The sequence below is a fragment of the Carassius gibelio genome, chromosome A6 (genome assembly GCF_023724105.1).
Source record: "Carassius gibelio isolate Cgi1373 ecotype wild population from Czech Republic chromosome A6, carGib1.2-hapl.c, whole genome shotgun sequence".
In the NCBI taxonomy this organism is placed as follows: Eukaryota; Metazoa; Chordata; class Actinopteri; order Cypriniformes; family Cyprinidae; genus Carassius; species Carassius gibelio.
This window is the reverse complement of record NC_068376.1, coordinates 5,220,056-5,243,509: the sequence shown is the minus strand read 5'-3', so window position 1 is coordinate 5,243,509 and position 23,454 is coordinate 5,220,056.

Here is a 23,454-nt window from a genome sequence, read left to right as displayed (position 1 = left end):
CATAAAACACAATGGACCAACACCAGCAGATGTCACGACACTCCAAATTATCAATGACTTCGGAAATTTTACACTGGACTTAGGATTCTGTCCCTCTCCAGTCTTCCTCCAGACTCCAGACCTTGATTTCCAAATGAAATGCTAAATTTACTTTCATTTGAAAAGTGGACTGTAAACCACTGAGCAAAAGTCCAGTTCTTTTCTCCTTACCCCAGGTGAAATGTTTTTTTCTGGTTCAGGAGTGGCTTGGTTGTGACGGCTGTAGCCCTTTTCCTGTAGACGTCTGAGCGTAGTGACTCCTGATGCACTGACTCCGGCTTTAGTGCAAACCTTGTGAAGCTCTCCCAATTTCTTGAATCAGCTTTTCCTGACAATCTTCCCAAGAGTGTGGTCATCCCTGTTAGTTGTGCACCTTTTCCTACCAAATGTTTTCCTTCCAGTCAATCTTCTATGACTATAGTTTGATACAGCACTCTGTAAACAGCCAGCCGTTTCAGCCGTGACCTTCTGTGGCTTACCCTCCTTGTGGAGGGTGTTGATGATTGTCTTGTTGACAACTGTCAAGTCAGTAGTCTTTCTCATAATTGTGGTTGCATGTTCTAAACTAGCCCAAGAGGTACCTAGTATTTACAGTATACTCAAAATTAATCAAACTAATCAAGCTCAAAATTGAATATTCAATTTTTTTAAGATACTGAATACTAAGCTGTAAGTCGTAACCATAATAATAATAAGAAAAATAATAATAATAACCTCTTGAAATATTTAAGTTTGTGTGCAGTGAATCTAGAATTTAAGATTTATTTTTTAAATTACAAAAAATAAAGACCTTTTCTATGATATTAAAGATTTTTGAGATGAAGTTGTGTTTTTTAATGACAGTCAAGAGTTAATAATGACGAGAAAGAACACACATTTTTGGTTGAACTATCTTTAAAAAGAAAATGAGCAGAAAAGAAAACCAACTGTGTACAAAGCAGCTATTAAGCTTACAAAAACATATATATTAATGATTTATTATAGTTACAGATTAATCCATATTCAGTATTATTTCAAAAGATGTGTTTTCACATATTAGTCTTGGTTACATTTCTGAGCAATTATCTGCATAAAATGAAGCTATTTTCTAACCCATGTACACTCTCTTTGTTTTCCTATTTCAAGTTTGAGGTTAAGAGTCATAATGTAGAGCAATTATTGAGGTCACAGTTCATGAGTTTACAAGAGCTGAGTGAAAACAGAGGCCTTTCAACTTATACATCACAGGGAATAATTATTCAAACTGCTGTTTTAGTAAAAGCTGATGGTCTACAAATAAAGCGCATGTTCTCTCAATTTAACATTTTGAAGAAGGACTCAAATGAGGGAGCGCATATATTTCACAGCAGTGCTATCGATTAATTATGGAAATAGATATGCATTGCTAATATCTACTAGATGTTAAGAAGAACCCCGATGTGTCAAGGAGTCAAAGGTTTGCTAGGAGCATCGCTCGAGTCAAGCTGGTCCACTGAGATGTCCCTCCAAGTTCAGCTATCCTGAAGGCATGAATCAATGACCAGATGGGCTTTCACTTTGATTATTAGATGTTCCATGGGAGCAGATAAATATGCTGGAAATATTCAAATGAAGTGATTGTAGAGTTGGAGACATTTTTGCATCACATATTGCTTGTTGAATGGCCTTGAAGGGCTTTGGATGACCTGTAACACAGTTTGCACCATATATACAAGTATTATCTCATCAACATAAGTAGTTCAGTCCCTTTAAATATGTCCCTAGTGTAAAATGGTCATTTGTGACTACATGCTAATGCTACTTAAATTAATTGCAATAGATAAAGCAATTTAGGAAGCCCTAAGGAATCACAAAATGAGCCATATAACTGCTCTTCATTCCATGTGTCTCTGTCCTTAAAGATTTCCCTCTCCTTAATTTATAAAGTCCTCAAAAATATGCCATATTGTGTTGTATATATATTTAGTTAAACAAAATTATATGTCAGTATTTGCACTGTAACAATAGCTTATGCAAACTTATATGTTAAACATTTTTCTAAACACAAGCATTGGTACTATATAAGTAAATATGCACATTTCAAAAATCTTTCAAACCTGCAGAGCAAGGCTTGTAATGTCAAATTAAACTGTAAATCTGGCAACTCTTTAATCTTTCTGGATGCTTATTTATATTACAAAATTATGTTATGTATGAGATGCACAATGCAATTCATTAATGCTTAAATGCATTATTTGTCTGAAAAAATGTTTACAAAAAGAAACTAAAAAGCAGCTTGCCTTTAGCATCACCAATCATAATTGCACAAATAATGACTGACAAACAGGTTTGAAGAATATTTTTGCAGCCCAGAGTCATTTCTTGAGCAGCTTCTGGATACAAACTATGCCGAGAAAGCAAGCACAAGGTTGGTGGTGTATGAGGGTCTTTTCAGCTCTGGATTATAGGGGGATTTTGCCTTTATAAACATTCTCTAGCTCTAATTTAACTGCACCTTCTGGAATCTTATAGACACAGAGAGATGTATGAAACTGATGTGTTTATGAGAGAATGAAAATGAAGGATTAAGCCACCTGAATCTAAAATCAGGTCAATTTTTATTATTTCAATACAGGTCAGGGTTTGTTCTTTAATATTTTAAAATGATAAGAATGTTCCAACTCAGATTGAATGAATGTACACATTTATGAATCTATCTTTATTAACTTTAAAGCAAACATGAATTTAAAATGGACTTGTTTGCTCTCCTAATGCACTTGCCGGGCTTAATTGTGCACAACTGTTTTGTGTTTGTTATTTCTAATTAAACTAAAGTTGTTCTTTGTAATCTACCATCAAAATAGAATAACTTGCCTCTGCCGAGGTTGATATTCACTGCTGATTCTTCAACCTATGACTCTATTCTATGTGACACACACTTTTCACATTCAGACTTCAAGCAATATAAGAGGTTTGTGTGAGAAACAAAGAAAAATGTATGTCATTATCCACTGTAGTGCACTAGTCCCTTCAGCTCCCCATTGATTGTAACTGCATGAAAAAGAGTGACATTACTTTTGTTCTCGGCAAGAAAGAAAGTCATACAGGTTTGTCAGTAAAAGATGATAGAATTTCCATTTTTGGATGAACTTATTTTGGTTTAGTTTCAATCAACATTGAATGGTGTGCTGGTTAGTGTAATGGAATGAGGCAAGACTTCAGTCTGTCTAAAATGAGAGTGATGCGGGCCTAGAGGCGTTCCGTCCAATAAACGACCAGGAGAACACAGAGCATAGCGACTGACAGCTTTGGAAAGGAACTTAGGGGTAACTCCTTTGAGCTCTCAGCCAGAACTGGGTCAGAGTTCAAAAGGATCTGCTCTTTGCTGGATCATTAGCACCAACATCAAGAAAACAGCCAAGGCTTCTTCTAGTCCTTTCTCTCACCCTGCGCTGAAGAGCATGAGTGAAATTGATGGAAAGGAGCAGGAATTAATAAGGTCTGATGCAGTAAGTGTCAGTTTTTGCCTGACTGTACTCGCTATGTTTATTTGAGCTCCCTAACAAGATGGTCCACGTTTATTTCATTCCAAGCAAAGCTATTTGAGATTTTTTGCTTTGATATTGCAGATTTAATATTGTTGAATGCCTCAGAAATGTTCAGACAGCAACATGTTCCAGTAAAATCTGCAAAAGAAAAAAGAGAGCTTTTGAGCAGTTGGGGATCCATCATCGACTGTGTGAGGAAGAGAGGTTAAGGCTTCACATAGAATTAGTAAATCATAAAAATAAAAAAATCAGGTTTTTCATATGTATGATGTAAGAAAAAAGTTTCTGAAGTTTATTTATAACAAAGTCGCTGTCAACTGTTTTTGCACAGATGTTGTTATTGAAGGATGGAGCGGTATTGAACTCGACAGCAAAGCCACAAGTAAGAGAAGATTTACATAGGAGTCTTGAAAGCACACCAGCAAAAATCAGCCTGTCTGATATTCTTAACCATAAGCTGCGGTGTGGAATAGATATTTTGCCGTCTAGTCAAAGTTCTGTCTACATGACACTGGAAAGAGAGTAAATGATTCTAAATTTTACGGGAAGCCGTGGCTTAATTGTCAGAGAGTCGGACTGGCATTCAAAAGGTTGTGAGTTCGAGTCCCTGGCTGGCAGGAATTGTGGGTGGGGGTAGTGCATGTACAGTTCTCTCTCCACCCTCAATACCACGACTTAGGTGCCCTTGAGCAATGCACTGAACCCCCAACTGCTCCCCGGGCGCCGCAGCATAAATGGCTGCCCACTGCTCCTGGTGTGTGCTCACAGTGTGTGTGTGTTCACTGTTCTGTGTGTGTGCACTTCGGATGGGTTAAATGCAGAGCACGAATTCTGAGTATGGGTCACCATACTTGGCTGAATGTCATGTCACTTTAAATTAATATTATGACAAACACACAGAAGATAAAAAATAATAATAATAATTCAGTATCACATTTCATTGCAATACTAATGAAATGAAAACTCCTACATATTTTTTTTGGGAGATTTTAAGGATTTTTATCACATTTTTAAATTTAGATTTTTTTGTTTTAAATATTGTTTTCTTTGAATAATGCATATTAATTTGATCATGTAATGCTGAAGACTAACTACTGCTGAAATTTCAGCTTTGTCATCACAGGAATAAATTACATTTTAAAACAGCTGTTTTTTATTGTAATAATATTTCACAGTTTTTCCTGTATTCTTCATCAAATAAAGGCAGCCTCGGTGAGCATAAGTGATTTTTAAAACATTCGAAAAATATTACAGACACAAACTTTTAAACAGTAGTGTATAGAGCTAATTTTTCATGAGGTAGGGACAAATTTGGTCATTGAAAAATGTGACGGCTAGGATATGGTTACGGTTCAGTTCCACACCTTTCATTCTGTCTGGAATAGAAAAAGTGAAAGAGTGAACCTGAGTTTTCAAAATTGTTCCTCATCTGCATCTGGAAGAAATTGTGGGTTTTTTGGAACACCAGGACAAAGACAAACCAGATCAGTATTTAGACTGGACAAAACTGCCTCACAACCAAAGTTGCAGTTGAGACCAGATCTGTTCATGCCAATATCTTGAGACTTCGCCAAACATGACACTGATATTTCTATATGGCATTATGAGATAAATAATAGCTTTCATATGTCTGAAAACTCAAAGCTGTCATTAGAAAGGAGCCTCGGCTTGGCTGAGTTTAATTGAAAATGGCCAGAGAGTGTGTGTTTCCTCTCCAGGTCTCTGCTCACAAAGTTCAAATGTTCAGTAGCCCACCGTGAAATCTAGCTATTATCAAACATCCCCCAGAATTTTTCCATTTTTTTTTTTTTTTTACATTTACATTTACAGAATATAATAAATACATCTCTGTGTTAAATGAGAATTCAAAAGTCATTTGTAATGATGATCTAAATCACATATTGATAAGTTGGAACAATGGAATATAAATAATTTTCTCCATATGCAGTCATAAGAGACAAAAAGTGTTTCCAGGAAACTGTTTAATACCCCCCCCCCCCCCCCTTGAGAGTCATTTATAATGGTAATTAATATATTTGGTTTTTATATAAAACAGTAATAATTTAATTTAATGTGAACATTTTTTGCTCTCTCTCTGAACTTTAGAATTAAACTAAGTTTAACTTTTGCTACAGTCTGTCTAAAATGAAAACGTCTATGTGAACACCATATTTACAGTACATGTGAAACACTTGTATGTTACAGTTTTGCATTCAGAACCAATACAGTTTTCTAAATCCTTAACGACCACTTTGGGGAAGCCTGCACTACATTGGGACAGGTTCACAAAACAATCAGACTGATAAAAATAAATCTCAGTCATTTATTTTAAATACTGGGAAACCGAATAGCACAAGAATGTGGACTTTCCGTATATCTTACTGTTTATCGTTGTCTTTCTCTTATTTGTAACTGATGTTTTATATTACTTTATGTTGCCATAGAGAATGACGGAAAATGTTTTTGGAAAATAGTGGGAACTTCATTGCAATTATCAACATACAACAAGGTTTTGTTCATGTGCACTAATTTTGTAGCTTTTTGTTTTGGACTAGTTTTCACTTTCATTTCTAATTGTAAACTCCCTTCCTAAATCAAGCAGACTGTGTCTATAGTGTGAATGTGAATGTCCTGTCTCCCTGATGTGTTTGTTTAGCCTGATGGGCTCATCCTCTGGAGAGAGTTGGATCACTTCACAGTCTACACCACTGTCAATGATCCATTTAATCTAGTCTCACAGCTAACCCAACAGCGTTCAGCTTTACACTTCAGCAACAAACTCTGAACGGGGGAGCTTCAAATCACATAATCTCGTATAGCTTGAATTTTCATCTAAAACAGCCATTGTGAGTCAAGGACAGCTGTGAACCACTAAATGTTTACAGAATTGGGGTCAAGGAATATCTGAGGAGATCTAGGCCTTGCTGAAGAATAGCTGCTCATAGTTCACTGTAACTTTCAGTTAAGTCCAAAATGAATTCAGAGATGGCAAGTGGCTCGTCTTTGACTTTGATACAGAAATCGGTTTTAAAGATCATGTGGCATTTTCCACAAATGCTATATATATATATATATATATATATATATATATATATATATATATATATATCATCCACCTATATACTGTATAGTAACCAGTAATATCCTGACATGTTTAATTTTTTTTAAACAGTAATAGAATTGTGTGCAAAATGTGACACAAAAATAAATAATGAAGTTGAAATGTACAATTACAGTGACTTGAATATCAGTATCTTATTTTGTATCTTTTATTGATTAATTGATGCACATGAGAAAGTCAGAACCTCTGATGTGTGAACGAACATTCACACATTTAATTTGATGATAGTTAATCTAACAGATGTAATAGTTCCCACTCCACAGAAGATGAAATTTGTGCATCTAATGCTTACAAAAAAATTACAGCATTTCAAAACTGTGGAGTGTGCCATATCGATTCTGTAAATATGATACACATGAACAGGAAGAGATGAAAAGAGAGAGTAAATGATACATAATTACAAGAACATACAAAACCACACGCACGCACATAAAAAATAAAATCAAGCCACATTATTTACTTAAGCAGATCCAGACCACTTCAGAAGTTTAGCTGTTCTCTATGCAAGCCAAAAAAAAGTGTTTTTTGAGTCTGAATGCTTTCCAGAAGTGCTTGTCTGGCCCTGTTGGCTGGGATCCAGCATGCTTTGCTCTGGGGGGCAGTATGGATTACAGAGGGTGATCATAATATGATTCAAGAGACATCATAGCTGCTTTTCTGTGTTCGTGTATTTGTAAATGTGTGTTTGATGGGTGTGTGTATGTATATAAGTCTTTATAAACAATAATTAGAAAGTATTAAAGGAATAGTTCACCCCAAAATACAAATTTGCTTAAAATATACTCACCCTTGATCAGTATACAAGATGCAGAAGAGTTTGTTTTCTCATCAAACAGATCTGGAGAAATTTAGCATTCCATCACATGCTCATCGTCTGCATTGAATGGGTGCCGTCAGAATAAAACTAGTCAAAAGAACTAAATAAAACAACACAATAATCCACAAGTAATCCACTACTCTCCAGTCCATCAATATCACACACCCTGTGAAGTGAAAATATGTGTTTGTAAGAAACAAATCCATCATTACATCATTTTGAATTCAAACCGTTGCTTCAAGTCGAAATTCCATAATAACGCATCCTCCAGTCAAAACGTCCATCCCCTGTTGTCCTCTCACACCAAAAATCCACCAACATATTTGTTTAGAACTGTTTTAATATTTTCACTTGCAAATTGTGTTTGGTGTGCATTTATTTCTCTCCTGATTCAGACAAGACCTTTTTTTTTTTTTACTGGAGAAAGTAACATTATTATTGTTACTTCCAGCTGTTGTTTGCTACTATCATTAATGATTAGTTACTTTCTTTTTGAATCATTAGTCAACAAATCCTCTGTAAATGCCACAGGTTGTCAGTTTAACTTCACTGAGTAGTTAAAATCATCTTTCACAGCCATATCAAGTTCATTTTAGGATTGTTTCGATTTGCATGTGACCCATTTGAACCATTCAGCTGCAAACTAGCAGAAACTAAACAGGATTTGTGACATATGCATTGTATAATGTGACCATGAAACAGTATAACATGCTTTATGTTTTCATAGCATAACCCATGCGGATATGACAAAGCCATAGGCTGATGAAGTCAGGTGTAAATGTGTGCGTTTTAGGGAGAGATTTGGAAATATGCATTTTGTTTTCCTTCCAGAAATGTGGCTACATCTGACCCCTGTGTCTCCCCAAACTTTACATGCAGATATAAATGCTATACTGAAGTCCCAGAGGATTGTCTATGTGTGTGTGTTGGCCAGTTTCTCCAGGAAGACCTATCATCTTCTCAACATATACTGTACAAAACATCTAACATTTCCCAGAAGAGCTGTAAAATAGTCAAAAAGGTAGATTGAGTGCTTCACTGCACGCACAGACACACACTTGCAGTTGTGGTTTATGGGGACTCTCCATAGGCGTTATGATTTTTATCTCCCTACACCTAAACATATTCCTTACAGAAAAATACTCACACACAAATGCACGTACACACAGTTTCTGATTGCGGCTGTCGGTGGACAAAGGTGTCAACAGCACTATCAATCATTTGCAGGATTTCTCAGTTGATTTCTGTGTCTATGAAGCCTTTCTGCTTTCTGGTTATCTTTTTATTACTCAACAATTATATTTTATCAGTAGTGGTAAACCCTGTCTCTTTTCTTCTTATCTTTTGCTCTGAGCTGACCATGATGTCTTCTGAGGACAAGAGGGGAAGTCAGGAAGCAGGGATAATCGACCTTAACAACTGAAGAATGAAATGTATGTAATAAATAAAATAAAAATGCTGTTTTAAAGAAACAGCTGAACCAAACTTGAGATTATTCCATAAGATATTTTTACTACCCTTTTATTGTTAATTATTTTTATTTGATTTATGAGAATTCATTAGAAGATGATTATAATAAGATTTTTAAAGAGCTGCTTTTCCTCCATACAATGAAAGCAATTACCATGTTCCAAAAGGGCAAAAAAAGAACAATAGAAATTGTACAGTACATATTACAGTACATCACCCATGTGTAACTAAATGAAGAATTTTTATATTTTCTGTTTACATTTTAATTTTAGTTTGAGTAATGTTGATGTTTTTATAATTTTATTCGTTTTTCTTTTAAATATGTCTAGTTTTAGTTAATTTAGTCCAACTTAAATTAAACAAGAATAAAACCTGGCTGAATTTAGTGAAGCAATTTTTACTATGCAAAAACATTTTTATTATTTTTAATTATTTTTAATTATTTACAGTTATAGTTTATATTATATAATTAATTATATAATCTAAGTGACTACATTAAATCACATGCATCATATACTAATAATTGTAACAATCACTGTAAAACATAATAAAAATAATTCTGTCCTAATACTGCTATGGACAGACCTGGTGCCACATGTCTTGAAGTGCCAAGTGCATGCAAATAAAATGGTGTTTTATAGATTTCTGTGAATTTATAAACAATTTGTGCAGGTAAATTTTTGTACATTGCATTTATACATGCTTCAAACTGATTCATAGCAATGGAAGGACTGTTGATGCACCCAAAATTAACACATACTACACACACAAAATCAATGACAACCACAATTATTGAATTTGGCTACATACCCCCCTTCATCCACAGACGGACCTTGTGGGTCAGAGAAGCTGGGATGGAGAAAGAGATGGAGAAATGGAGTGGGGTGGGGGTGGCGGGGGGACAAAAGCACCTTGGCCTTGTGGCGTGACCCGGCATGGGGCCCCCCGTCTGGGTCCTTGGCTCTGTCTGACACCTCCCCCTCTAGATTGTCTGTGAAAGCTGAATCCCTCATTATAATCGGGGTGTCTATGGAAGCTGGGGGTGAGGGGCACGAAAGACCTACCAAGACAAGCCTGGGTACGACAGCTATTGATCAATGGCCTGACACACATGCAGAAATCTTAAATGGCTAGGTAAATGTGTGTGTTGGGGGTCCTTGATGCGCTCAGACAGTCCTAGTGAAAAGGAATTCCAGATCGATTGGGGTTTCTTTCTTTCCTGCAGGGCACTGCACCTCTTAATATTGTGCTGTTTCCAAAAAAAGCTTGCAGTGAGTCAACAGGGAATTGCTTTTTTTCATGATAAGGTTATTATCAGTGTTTAGAATGATTTATTATCTGAAATCAGCAAAACATTTTAATAAACGAACAAGATATGTGTTTGTAAAGATTTGAGTTAAATAACTATACTTTGGGAACAAAATTGCTAATTGTGCCAAAAAGTTCAAATAAAGTAATGAAGTATCCTGAATATTCAATAAATATCCAAATTTTTAGATTGTAGGATACTTTCCAGAATAACAATTCATTATTTAATATTATTTAAAAAATCTATACGCTACAGGTCAAATATTTGGTTAAGGTATAATAAAAAAAAAAAGAAAAAACTTTTTTTTACGTTTTTTAAAGTCACTTATGCTCACCAAGGCTGCATTTATTGGATCAAAGACGCATTAAAATCAGTATTTTTTTTTTAAATATTTATTTCAATATAAAATAACTGTTTTCTATTTGAATATATTTAAACATTTAAGTTCTTCCAGGGATGAAATGCTGAACTTTCAGCACAATTTCTCCAGTCATTCTGATATGATGACCTGCTGCTCAGGAAACATTTATTATTATTATCAATGTTGAAAACAGTTGTGGTGCTTAATAATTTTGTGAAAACCGTGATGCTTTTTGTTTTATAATGTTAGAAAATTAAATAATTGCTTATTTAAAACAATAGAAGTCTATTCTATGTCCTCATTTAGACAACAAGGTAAACATGCATGTGTGTGTGTGTGTGTGTATGTGTGTGTGTGTGAGAGAGAGAGAGAGAGAGAGAGAGAGAGAGAGAGAGAGAGAGAGAGAGTAGGCAAAACCCAAGCCACAGCAGGGGAACGGGAAAAGGGCTGGTTCATAGTTCACGATAGATCCCCGTGGTCTTACAAACACACACACATACTCTCACCCTTCCCCTCTGGCCTCGTCTGGTCGGAAAGGTCAGTGCATGTCTGGGAAAAGTGGAATTTTAATAAATTATTTTTAAAGGTCACTCTTATGCACCAACTCTTCCCAAACATACAAGTTCTTCAGATGACCACAACTCCGCATTCAAACATGACAATATAAAATGCATTCATGATGCGCTGCTTAAATAACTTCATTATAAAATGTTTAACAGTATAAGCATGTAAACTTTAACCTGTGTGATAACAGGTGAAGTAATTAGATAACTTCATGCAACTGTAGTTGTATTGCCCCGTTATCTCAAAAAAGTCCAGTTTTATGCATTCAGAGCTGTTTTCTTATGATGTGAGATTGCTGCTAGACTCTAGATGCTTTAAACCTATTGACCCGCTGATTTTACCATAGACAGAAGGCGAGGGGGGTGTCCTGGTGGGGGGCGGCAGGGTCGCCCAGCTGCCTGTCTCGAAGAGTAACCACCATCATACAACTAAACAAATACAACTCATACAACTGAAAAATTGTCTTTATATTTGCACAATTATTCCTTTATTAGATAAAACGAGAGTCATCATAAAATACTTTTTATGTATTGTATTGAAGGAATAAACAAAGCACAGTCCATTCAGTTTAGACTATACTACAACATAAATTCTGAAGAAAATGTGATGAGAGCTGCAAAACTCAATGTTATTGGTTGCGTATGTTTCCAAGTCTAGTCTCAATGATATTCTGTTCAAAAAGTGCTACAATTTTAAAGATTGTGTTCATTAATTTTATTTTATTTTATTTTTTTAAAGAAAAGATGCATTGAATTTAGCAAAAGTGAAGACTTTACATTGTTACATTGTTACATTTTAAACTTTGTATTCATCAAAGAATCATGAAAAATGTCTCATAGTTTCTATACAAATATGAAGCTGCACATCTGTTTTCAACATTAATAATCAGAAAAGTTTCTTGAGCCGCAAATCAGCATATTAGAATGATTTCTGAAGGAACATGTGACACTGAAGATTGGAGTAATGATGCTGGAAACTACAGAAATGACATTTTAAAATATATTCAAAAGTAATATATAAAGTAAAATAAAGTAATAAATGTTACTTTAAATTGTAGTAATATTTCACATTATTGCTGTTTTTACTGTATTTTTGATCAAATAAATACAGCCTTGGTGAGAATAAAAGACTTTGAACTTCTGAACAGTAGTTTATGTCTCAGCTACTTCCTTAATTTTTCTGCCTGTTTTATTATCTGCCATAATTTGGATCACTTAGAAAAATAATACCTCACTTTTTCTAAACTAGCAATGGGATATGAAATACCAACCCAAGTTAGCATTATGGATCTATTCATATCTCTAACTGAGCAATAATAATGGCGATACTTTCCATAGCATGCACCGCTAAAGAGTGTAGTGTTTACAAGCAAAACTAGTGTCTGCCCACTTCCTTTTGCAGTTAGCGCTGTGTAGTTTAGCTAGTGTTTTTTCTTTCTCTTTGTTTTATGTCAATTGTCATGTGTCCCCTACACACTTATAAACGTGTCTCAGTCACAAAAACCAGCTGCCACAAAAATGGAACTGTACAAACACTACAGACGGAGCTGAAAGCCGCAGACCAATTAATCACCATGTGCTTTTCTTGATGTGTTTGTGTGGGGGGATATGCATGTTTGCATAAAAGTGTCTCTTGCTCACAGTATGATTTTTGGTGTCTTGGGCCCTATTTGCCGTATCATGCCTGATAACCGTCTGTGGTGTTTGAAGTGGTGAATCCTTCATTCACCCCTCTCCCCAAATGCCTCTGTTGTCTCTTTAAAGAAGCTAAGACAGTTTCACGCTCTCTGCCACCGATTTCCCCTCCCTGACCAGGATTGTTCCAGATTAGATTAGACACAATATGAATAACCGTAAACCAAAGACCTCTCAGACTGTGAAAGCTATCAAAGGCATATTTTCACTGTCTAATCCTCCTTCTGGCCCCCTAGCTTTCACCCCACACACCCCTTTTTGTCAATCCAATCAAACTGCTCCCATCCCTCCTGGTGCAGTCTGGGATTATTGGTGCTGTGATGAATTATGCATGAATGCCAGCATCGACTCTCACCCGTTCGCCACAAAGCTCTAGGTTTTGAGGTGACGGGGTCATGCCGTAAGAGGGTCAACCTAAGCATTGCCCGTTCTGGGCTCAGGTGGAGTTCCAAAAATGAAAGAGATAAGAAAAAGAGGAATGGACTTTGTCTCTGTTATTGATAGGGTTGTAAAGCTGGCGCCCTACAGTCTCACCAGAACTGTACACAGACGCCCGGGCCAGAGGTCAGCAGTAAATGACCCTCTTGTTTTCACACAGACAGATATCAAGACCTGCTGCTACTGGATTTGCAGGACAGCCGTCGTTATCTGGCAGGGCGTGCAATGCTTCACATAACCAGTGGCGGTTCTCTTTATTGTTGGATCATGGAATTTGCATGGACCATTTAGAACTGCAATTTGTGAAAAGACCATGCAAGGTCATGGGTTTGGTTGTCTGGCAATGCATAAACTGAATTTTTTTTTTTTTTTTTTTTTTAATTAAATTAATGTAGGTTTGTTTGCATAAAAATGTCTTAAAATTATAAAAATGTCCTACTGTCTGCCGTTGGTCAGACTCAGCTCATTGGTTGAGCCTATGTAACTATGTTGGCCTGGCTGGGATGTTCACGCATATTTGATAGTGTACAGTGTTTACAATTTTTGTCTACTGAAATTCATATTAAAGGGATAATAATCTCTAATAACTGACAGTTAAAATGCACAATAGATTTTTCTTTTAATACATTTTTTTTGTTGTTAACTAAAACTCAAACTACAAAATATTAAACATAGATAAAAAAAAAAAAAATAATAATAATAAAATATTAGATGACAAACTTCAGCTGTTAACCAAAACGTAAGCTGATATACTGAAATAGAAAAGAAATCTATGTAGAAATATAAAAAATAAATACTAAAACAAATTAAATACACAATTAAAACAAATAATATAAAATAAAAGCTGATTCAAAATAAACTGTAAATGTATATAAATAATATTAAATAACACAGCAAAGAATCATGAAAACGTCTTTGTCTTGTAACCAATAGTGACGTGTAAATTAGATTTGTTATTTTTTGTAAGGGGAAGATTATTAATGAACACAAACAGAAAGGTTGGTTTCCGCACACAAAGAATTGAAAGACATCTGAAGATTTGAAATATAGATATTTTATATAATATTGCTGTTTGCATTATATGGAAAAAATTGGCAATCAAAAGTCATATAGACTTATTTCACCATTGACTGTTGTTGCATGTAAAGTTCTGCAGATAGAGAAGAGAAGAGAAGAGAAGAGAAGAGAAGAGAAGAGAAGAGAAGAGAAGAGAAGAGAAGAGAAGAGAAGAGAAGAGAAGAGGCCAAAGGGGGAAGGGTGCTTTTGAGGCCCATCTCAGACAGACATGAAGGCCTCCTGGACGTTTCCTTTCTGCTGGACGGCCTCAACAAAGGTGCTCAGTCATGTGAAACTTAATCTTGAGCCCCCCAAAAAATCACCTTTGACCTTTCTCTGCCTTCACCCAGGGAGAAGGGGCCAGGATCGGAGGCATTGGAGAGAGGTCACATCCCCCAAGACTCTGTCTGAGCACACGTGTGCGGACATGTGTGTGTTCCTGTTTGTGAAAAAGAGGGAGCACCCCTTTTACTGCATTTTTTTCCATCCTAGACAAAACACAGACCCCAGTCTAATCCAGTGGTCCTCAACTTCTGTCTGGGCAAACAGAGAAGCACCTCAGCCAAGCGACAAATTCTCTGTGTTTGTGGGATCTTAAGTGGATGAGTCTTCTGCAGCTACAACCAGTGCACAAGTCCAAACACACACACAAACACACACACGCACGCACGCACACACACACACACACACACACACACACACACACACACACACACACACACACACACACACACACACACACACAGGATTAACCTCTGATAGATAGATCCCTGAGACTGGGGTTCCCCTGTCATTGATGCAAAGCCCTGTAGAGTGTAAACACTGAGGCAAGACAGAACAGAGACCAGGGCATACAAGAGAATAACAAACTGGCATTATTCCAAAATCTAGTGAACTCTCTCGCTGTCTACTGCCTATAGAGTCCACTACATTCTAAAGCAGAATCCCAACTGGCAAGGAACTGATTTTGATCTTTGACTTTAAATAGGCAATAATTTCCTACAAACAGCACTATACAAAGCTGCAGGGTGACTTGTCTCATTAATTCAGTAGTTTTGTGTTAGGATGTTGTTACAAAAACTAAAAACAAAACAAACAACAACAACAGCTAACTGGAAAAACATGGTTTTGGCGATATTTGTGTAAAATGTTAAGAGTGTTCCATGCATGTTTCATGGCACTTTCAGAGTTAACATTTTAGAGGAATGTTGAGCAATTGCAGTTTAAAAATGAGTAAAATTTTGTCTTAAACAGATGAATATGAACGTGGTAATGTTTTATTATTATGGTTCTTTGTATCGTGGAGATTGTCTTTGAGACTTTCAGTGATTTTATCATGACTCGTGTTTCACAGGATTCGTTTAGAAGTGCTCCACATTGCAAGTGCAATGCTTTATGAAATGGGCTTCCAAGCAAGTTTCAGAAAAGCCATACACATGGAGCTGATTGTGTGATGCAAACATCAGTTGTATTAGTTTACAAATCATGGACTAAGATAAAAGTATTTTGAGGTCATAACATGATGCTGTGCAAGGAACCGCTTAAAAGTAAGAGTAAGAAGAAAGAAATTAAGTAACTTAATCGATCATTTGCCCCGTAATCATGATAGGCATAAAACAAATAAAGTTGTTGGTGTTTTCCCAATGAGCCTATGTTGGCAAAATATGTCTCAATTACTTGTTCAAATAAAGACAAATACAAAATGCAGCCCATAATATAATAGAAAACGTACTTGGTTATTAACTTAACCTCGGTTCCCTGAGATACGGGAATAAGTACTGCTTCTGCTAAGACACTATGGGGAAAACTGCTTTTTCCCCATTCCCATTCCCCATTTTTCCCCATTTTCTGAAGCCTTTTCAATAACACAGTGTAACTGCACGGCCATTGGATTGTTCTGTGAATTAAAAACAAACCAATGGCTCGGCAGATGAGCTGCACAAGCCTATGGTGACAAAGCCAACCAAACCCTGCCAGAATGGGCGGGGCATCTGGCTATATAAGCGAGTACTTCCCCATAGGATCCACAGGTTAATTCAACTGAAGCAACGAGTAAGCCGTGCAGCTACACAGCATGGCCAGCAATGCAGTACTTGTTCCTGTATCTCAGGGAACCGAGGCTACATTAGTAACCGAGTACATTCCCTATCGATATCATACTGCATCTGCTAAGATGCTATAGCAAACCAGTATAATCCTGCTTTGATATGCTAGAGGAACAACTAATACTTGAACTTGCCTTAACCACCAAACCGCCATATGGCCATAGTGAGTCTGTTTAAGCAGAAAGGTCCCTGGTCTGTAAGGCTGGGACATCCAGATTATACAACCTGGTAAATGTGGATGGCGAGGCCAGCGTGCCACTTCACAAATCTCTGTAATGGACACACTGCTAGACCAAGCCCAGGAAGAGGCGAGGCCTCTTGTTGAGTGGGATCTTACTCCCATGTAGCACTGTAGGCCCAAAGAAGAGTATGCTAACATGATAGCATCGATTATCCATTTGGAAAGTCTCTGCTTTGTGACCGGATTCCCTTTGGTGTGGTCACCGAAGCATTCAAAAAGCTGTTCTGCATGCTTAAATGGAGTGGAACGCTCAATATACATTCTCAATGCCCTGAGGGAGAGGAGTAAATTCAGCTCTCGTCCTGCTCTGAATGAGGAAGCACCAATAGAGCTATATAGTAATTGTGCTCTGAACAGAGTCGAGAGCACTTTTAGGTGCATAACCATGCGTCTGCTTTAGGCCAGCCTTGGAGTTGTTGAATTCAAGGCAGTGGGGCTCACCGAGAGATCCTGCAAATCAGCCAAATGCTTTACCGATGCTATTGCCAGTAGCAGAGTGGTTTTAAGCATCAGGGGACGAAGGACAACAGACTGTGGCAGCTCAAAGGGAGGACTTATCACAGCCCACAACACTATAGGCAGGTCCCATGAAGGGACGGTGAGAGGGCAAGGCAAGTAACCAATGGCCGAAAGCCAGTTTGCCATTGCACAGTGCTCCCCAACCAGTATTGGAAGCATCTGTCTAGACCACCTTCCTTTTGCAGACCATTCCCTGCGACAATCCCTGTTCCATCCACTAAGAGTCTTTGCAAGGGGTCAGAGCTGCTACACAGGACCTGTCCACCTTGACACAAAGGTGTCCAAGGTGCCAGATGTGGCCGCATGGGACGGAACTCGTGGTTTCAGCCAGTATTGAAAGGGGGTGCATGCGAAGCAGGCCCAGCTGAAGTACTGGAGACACAGAGGCCATGGGGCCCAGCATCTTCTGAAATGACCTGAGAAGGCGAGGGGTTCTAACTTTGAATGATACTGCAAGCTGCTAAATGGCCAGTACACATTCTGGTGGGATTACCACCCTCATTCAAGCTGAGTCAAGAACTGTTTCCAGGAACAATATCCACAGGCTGTGGGACAATCTGCTCTTGGCAAAATTGAACCTGAGTCCCAGGCATTCTAAGTGGCTGAGGAGGAAGGATCTCTAAAATAGTAGCTCATTCCCCGACTGGGCCAAGGTGTGCCAAGCTAATTCAGAATGTGAATTCCCATCTGTCTCAGAGGGGAAAGGGCCTCATCCATGCACTTTCATAAAAGTGCGAGGAGCTAGGGACAGTCCAAAGGGAAGTACTGTGTATTGATATGCCACTTCCTCTGGTGGGATGCTTTCTGGATGTGAAAGTAGGCGTCTTTCAGATCCAGCAAAAATAACCATTCCCCTGGGCACCCTTGCCAGAGGATCTCTTTGAATGTAATCATCCTGAATGGCCGTTTTATGAGGGCGCAGTTCAGGTGTCTGAGATCAGGGATGGGCCTTAGTTCACCATCCTTTTTGGGGATGAGGAAGTAGCAGCTGTAAAATCCTGACTCACTCTGAGCTTGGGGAAATGCTTCTGTGGCTCCTATCACCAGCAAGTTCATCAACTTGGGCATGTGTGTGTCTATGCTCTAAACTGACTGCTCACTCATCCCCACGAGTTCACCATTTCTTCCTCCAAGTAACTGGGAGAAGAGAAACCCAAGATTGTGGGTGTCGGGCTCAGCAATGCACACGCAAATGCAAAGTTACCAGCATTCTGCTCCGATCTGCCTAGGAGAATTAAGCCGCTCGGCCCACTGATCTTCACTGATCGCTCAATCTGTGAGCTCACTGTTGCTTCCAACGAGGTAACTGGGAGGAGAGAAACATGAGAAAACAGGTGCAGACTGCTCTCCTGGCAAAATCAGTCCATCTCTGTGAGTACAGCCTTAGCGACACACACACAAAAATGCAAAGCTAGCAGTGACATTAATTGAAGTGCAGCGCAAAGAGCAAAAACGGTGGCTCTGTGTCGCCATGAGATCGCTCAGACCCAGTTGTTTAGCTCCCAAACTGAGGCTCTCTGAGAGAACATAAACGGGAGAGCAGGGCTGCCTCATTGAATGCAGTCCGCGAGAAGAACAAGATTCAGTGAGCGTGGGGTCTCTGCGTGGGGGCTGCCCAGACAGGCAACGTATTCACTACCCTTCTACATCGTGCAAGATTCCCTGCACAAGCCACACTCGCAGCACAACATTTTCAACAGTGATACTACAAATGTTGCTCTATTAACACTTACCTCTCAGAAATAAGCTCTTTTAGGCTCGCTGGATGGTCGCGGGGATCAGCTGGGACCACTGCTGCTGCTGCTGCGACACTGAAGGCGGAGAAGCATCAGATAAGCCAAGAAGAGGCTTGCTGGTTCAGCTTGAAGGCAGTTCTCAGTTTTTCAGGTTTCTTCATCAGAGAGTTGTCTCAAATCACAAAAGCGATACTTTTGTGAGGGAAACTGATAGATCTTCCCTGAGAGCCTGAAAATATATTCTTTAGGGAGGGAGAGTAGAGGTCAGGACCTGCTATGGGAAAAGTATGCAGGCTATGCACGGTCTGTTTGGGCCCGGGATCCCTGTGACCTTCCATTGTTCACCCTTTGACATTGAACTTAGAAGAGGGGAGCAGAAAGCTGGCTTGGCTTTTAAGCCCTGTAAAATACATACACACAAACGTGCCACAACCCATAGTGCCCATCCCCAGGTCTTAAGGGCTTTTATCTCAACTGTCAACAGTTTAAAAAGCTGGATCCATTTCTAAGGCTAGACTTTAATCACCTCTAGGTCAATAAACATAAAGAGCTAATGCAAGGGCAGAGAGATAAATAAACAGACAGAGAGACAGAGAGAGAGAGAGAGATTACTTTGTCACATTGGTGTCAGTCCACAAAGGAAAAGCAAAGAGTGCAAAAATGAAAGAAAAAAGAGGCTGTTAAAGTTATAAAACAGACACCCAAATGACCACACAAAGCCTGAGACCAAAGATAAAACAGCCAACTTCCGTCTTTTAGTCTGATCCAAAGCAAACACACCTGGTGTTAATACTCAAATGTACACATCCACTCGCATGTGGGCAGCTGCCTAGAATAAAGGCTACACGTTTTTTGCACACAGTTTCAATAAAAACTCAATTACATACAAAAAGCAGCCAGTATATAAACTCGAACAACTTGACATTTTTTCTTTGTCTACACTTTTAAAAGTAAGACCAAATCAGTGTTATGTGTAAAAAAAAAAAAAATAATATATATATATATATATATATATATATATATATATATATATATATATATATATATATATATATATACATACATACATATATGTGTGTGTGTTTGTGTATATTTAATATCTAAATAAATGAATAAAAAAACATGATAAATGCACATATCAAAATTACTAACCTAATAATAATAATTATTAAACTATCAAAATATTAATAAGTACTGTAATAGTATAAAAATAATAATAATAGCGCTGACCAATTAAAAAAATATTATACGAAAATTCAATTCAATTCAAGTTTGTTTGTATAGCGCTTTTTATGATACAAATCATTGCAAAGCAACCTTACTGAAAATTAAGTTTCTACAATATTTAGTATTAGCTCATCAGTGGTGACTGTCAGTTTATGTGCATATGGCAGAAATATACGGAAAAATTAATTAAAGATGTAATCAAACAGATGATGAACACAATTAACAGCAATTATTATATAATGCAATCAAACTTATAGCAAAATTTGGTAGTTCTGTATGTTATTTCAGGGTTAGCATCATCTGAGGTCCTCTGAGGGGGTGACATCATCTCTTCTCAGGTGTTCTGGATCCAGACTGGAGCTTGTGTAAATCAAAGTTACTATGGGATGTAAATCCTGTGGCAAAACAGTGAAACAAATAGAGACATAATTAGTGCAGCTGCTGTTCCAACCAAGTAAAATTAAAGGGGGGGTGAAATGCTATTTCATGCATACTGAGTTTTTTACACTGTTAAAGAGTTGGATTCCCATGCTAAACATGGACAAAGTTTCAAAAATTAAGTTGTACGTTTGAAGGAGTATTTCTGTTCCAAAAATACTCCTTCTGGTTTGTCACAAGTTTCGGAAAGTTTTTTTTGAGTATGGCTCTGTGTGACGTTAGATGGAGCGGAATTTCCTTATATGGGTCCTGAGGGCACTTCTCCCGGAAGAGCGTACGCTCCCGTATAGCAGAGCACTGGGAGCACAACAGACTTCACTGATCAGAGCGAGAGCGTCGCGAAATGTCACAAAAGAAGTGTGTTTTTGGTTGCCAGGGCAAGACAACCCTGCACAGATTACCTAAAGAGAAACAGCATTAAGGTTACCAGTGGATGGAGTTTATTTTTACAGAGCATCAACGGAGTTGTGCAAGTGTTTGTGTTTGTTCCCTGCATTTCGAAGATGCAGTTTGATGACGGATTTGCACATCGTTTATTTCTTAAGGATAATGCAGTCCCAACGAAAAAGGGTCACGATCATGTGTTGGAACCGCATGCGGTGAGTAAAACGGCTTCAAATATCTCTGTGTTGTTAACTTAGCTATCAGCGCGTGAGCACATCAAGTAAACAACATGCAATGTTGTCATCAAACTGGACTTTCCACATGTACAGCTTAAAAAAAAAACAAAGATGACAAAGTGGAACTTAGTCATTTTCCAAAACCGCTAAGCAAATATATACAGTTTCAGTACATACCACATAGAGACGGTGTTGTTGCTGCTGCTCTTGTTAAATTTCAGCCTCTGGATCTTATTCTGGATCATAAATATACGCCGAATCTGACTGTTAGCCATGGTTTGTTTTGGTTGGTTTTTTCCTCACGGTAATGTCACAGCTTTCAAACGCTATCAAAGCAAAAGCCTACTGGCGCTCGTGATTCTTTAGCTCCGCCCACACGTCACGCCTACAGACGCTCGTGTTTTTCCGGGAAAACTCAGTACAGACTATCTTTCTCTTATGAATATAATAAAACAAAAGACTTTTTAGAGATATGAAGGATGCAGTACTACTCTATAGGTACTCAAGATTAACAGGATGTTGAGTGAAAACGAGCATTTCACCCCCCCCCCCCCCCCTTAATTATTTTAAGCCAAGCTAAAGAATAATAATGTGCATTTGATCAAATATACTGTAACTGTAGTCCATAATTATGGAATGCAATATATGAATGCTTTGTGAAAGAAATGTGTTTTTAATCTAGATTTAAACAGAGAGAGTCTCTGAACCCAGAACACAAAAAAGCTCTACCTCCTTTAGTGGGGACTTTGCTATATTAGGTACTACCAAAAGTCCAGCGTTTTGTGACCTTAGGGAGCGTGATGGATTGTAACGTGGTAAAAGACTAGTTAGGTACGCAGGAGCTAAACCATTAAAGGCCTTATAGGTAAGTAATAATATTTTGTAACTGATATGGAACTTAAAGGGGGGGTGAAATGCTATTTCATGCATACTGAGTTTTTTACACTGTTAAAGAGTTGGATTCCCATGCTAAACATGGACAAAGTTTCAAAAATTAAGTTGTACGTTTGAAGGAGTATTTCTGTTCCAAAAAAACCTCTTCCGGTTTGTCACAAGTTTCGGAAAGTTTTTTCTGAGTATGGCTCTGTGTGACGTTAGATGGAGCGGAATTTCCTTATATGGGTCCTAAGGCACTTCTGCCGGAAGAGCGCGCGCTCCCGTATAGCAGAGCACTGGGAGCACAACAGACTTCACTGATCAGAGCGAGAGCGTCGCGGAATGTCACAAAAGAAGTGTGTTTTTGGTTGCCAGGGCAAGACAACCCTGCACAGATTACCTAAAGAGAAACAGCATTAAGGGACCAGTGGATGGAGTTTATTTTTACAGAGCATCAACGGAGTTGTGCAAGTGTTTTTGTTTGTTCCCTGCATTTTGAAGATGCTTATTTTACAAACAAGGCTCAGTTTGACGCCGGATTTGCACATCGTTTACTTCTTAAGGATAATGCAGTCCCAATGAAAAAGGGTCACTATCGTGTGTTGGAACCACATGCGGTGAGTAAAACTGCTTCAAATATCTCTGTGTTGTTAACTTAGCTATCGGCGCGTAAGCACATCAAGTAAACAACATGCGATGTTGTCATCAAACTGCACTTTCCACATGTACAGCTTAAAAAAAAAAAAACGACATAAAGTGGAACTTAGTCAGTTTCCAAAACCGCTAAGCAAATATATACAGTTTCAGTACATACCACACAGAGACGCCTTTGCTGATGCTGCTCTTGTTAAATTTCAGCCTCTGGATCTGTGTCACAGCTTCCAAACGCTCTCAACGCAAAAGCCTACTGGCGCTCGTGATTCTTTAGCTTCGCCCACACGTCACGCCTCTAGGCGCTCGTGTTTTTCCGGGAAAAATCGGTACAGACTATCTTTCTCTTATAAATATAATAAAAATAAAGACTTTTTGGAGTTATGAAGGATGCAGTACTACTCTATAGGTACTCAAGATTAACAGGATATTGAGTGAAAACAAGCATTTCATCCCCCCTTTAATAGGTAGCCAGTGCAGAGACTGTAGAATTGGGGTACAATTATAATACTTTCTTGATCTGGTAAGGACTCTAGCCACTGCATTTTGGACTACCTGTTGCTTGTTTATTAAAGATGCAGGACAACCACCTAGCAGTGCCTTAGAGTAGTCCAGTCTAGAGGTCATGAATGCATGAACTAGCTTTTCTGCATGAGAAAAAGGTAA